The sequence below is a fragment of the Oryzias melastigma genome, linkage group LG20 (genome assembly GCF_002922805.2).
Source record: "Oryzias melastigma strain HK-1 linkage group LG20, ASM292280v2, whole genome shotgun sequence".
NCBI classification, from domain to species: Eukaryota; Metazoa; Chordata; class Actinopteri; order Beloniformes; family Adrianichthyidae; genus Oryzias; species Oryzias melastigma.
In genome coordinates this window covers 23,911,594-23,913,454 of record NC_050531.1, presented here as the reverse complement: position 1 = coordinate 23,913,454, position 1,861 = coordinate 23,911,594, and the positions used below count along the sequence as shown (strand labels likewise).

Genomic DNA, 1,861 nt, shown 5'->3' with positions numbered 1-1,861 from the left:
TGAGTTTCCGCCACCATGTCCTGTCTCCTGCATTTGGGTCCTACACCTCCATCCCTGACAAAATCCCTGTTGTGACAGTAAAATCTGCCCAACACTAGAGGCTCTCAGCCCGTATCTGTTTGCTCAGCTGTTGGACAGGACAAGTTAAAAATAAATAAATTGGAGTGGTGATAACTTTATAAGTAAGTTACTGAAGAAAGATGTTTGACTTTTGTTCTCACTATGATGCAAAAGCTGCAAGAAGATTGTTTTCCTCTGTCGTCTTTTCTGTCTTCAATTTCTGCATAGCTGAGCAGGTGTGCATTAACTCCACAGATGACATCAGTTTCAATGGTGATAACTATGCACACTGGCACCATCTTTAGAAGAGTAAGGAATGGGGGTGCAAAATCATAAATAATTTTCCCTTAAGCCCCAACATGGAATCCACCTGGGTACATGTTTTTATTTGACCACAATATAGTAAATCATCATCATCGTTTGGACTGTACTAACAGGTGGGGCTTAAAAAGACAGTTGGGAAATTTCCTGCAGTCCGTGACGGCAGCACCGGGACACGGTGTGCTGTTCCACATCCTCGGCCGTCGGGAGTGCGTTTGGATCCGTCATTTCGCTGCAGCTCGGTGAGGGTTGTGTCTCGGTGATTCTGCGCTTCTGCCCGTCCTTGTAACGGAGCCGGTGTTTGCTGCTGCGAGGGCGTCTCCGTGCATCTCTGTCACTGCATCTCCCTGCAGACTGAAGACGCGCCAGCTGCGTTCACGTACGTACGCGCTTTCTTCTTTGGCACACCGACCGGCCTGGCAGGCTGTCCGCCGGTGCAGGTGCTTCCCTCTGGGCAGACTGCTGATCTGAGGATGCACAGGGCAGCTTAAAGTCCAATTTCACCCGCTGTAAAATTATTGTTCTTAAAAACACTCATGTAATCATGGGCTCACAGTGTCTGCATCAGATCCATTTGAAAACAAAAGTCTGATGAAGAGAGTTTTATTTAAGAACATGTGTGCTTTACCCTAAAATAAATAAATAAATAAAAAACAATAAAAAATCCCCTCCCCAAGTCTTGAGGTGCATTCACACCTGACGCCTCAAATTGGCTTCCTGGTCATGCTGGAGCAGCATGGACCTAGACCAAAGCAGAAAAGAGAGAACATCAGACCTCTGGGCATTCACATTTCTCCTGACGTTTCCTGAACATTGAACTCTCACACTGACTCTCCTCTCTAATGCAGTTGAGGTGGACTGGACTTTCCTCTCAGATTCTTGAAAACGTTTACAGAACCTCATCAAGAGTAGCCTATCTTGTGTCTCAGCCTGACCGGAAGCTGCACAGTCCAGAACACTGGTGGAACATTTAGCAGTTTGGGGCTTAGGTGAAAACTAATGCAGGGCCCTCTGCAGTGGTTGTATTAATCTTTTTTTTTTCTTTTTTAATCCTTACATGGGGTGAAATGTATGGAGTCTGGAAAGAGCCAAAATGAAATAAATATATACACCATTAAATAAATAAATAAATGTGTCATTAAATATTTAATAGTGGCAATAAATAAATAAATGTTGAAATCAATAAATAAATGTTGAAATAAATGTGGCATTAAAATATTAAAATGGAACATTTAAACATTTAATGACATATTTATTCATTTCATTGTCCCTTGTAGGTTAAAAGAGCCAAATTGAAATAAATAAACTTAATATGAAATACATAAATAAATGTGTCATTAATTATTTAAAAGTGGCATTAAATAAATACAAGTTTAAATAATTAAATAAATGTTGAAATAAATGTGGCATTAAAATATGAAAAGAGCTCATTTAAGTATTTCATGATATATTTATTTATTTCATTGTCCCTTGTAGGTTA

General features: G+C 40.4%; 1 protein-coding gene across 1 annotated transcript in view; it reads left to right on the top strand.

Moving 5' to 3' along the window:
• The first annotated feature begins 249 nt into the window (after window positions 1-249).
• The window catches only part of steap2 (STEAP family member 2, metalloreductase), a 26,644-nt gene continuing 25,032 nt past the window's right edge, over window positions 250-1,861 (top strand). Inside the window, exon 1 of the mRNA XM_024261740.2 lies at window positions 250-760. The gene's annotated coding sequence lies outside the window, so the exon portion shown is untranslated. The remainder of the gene's footprint in view (window positions 761-1,861) is intronic.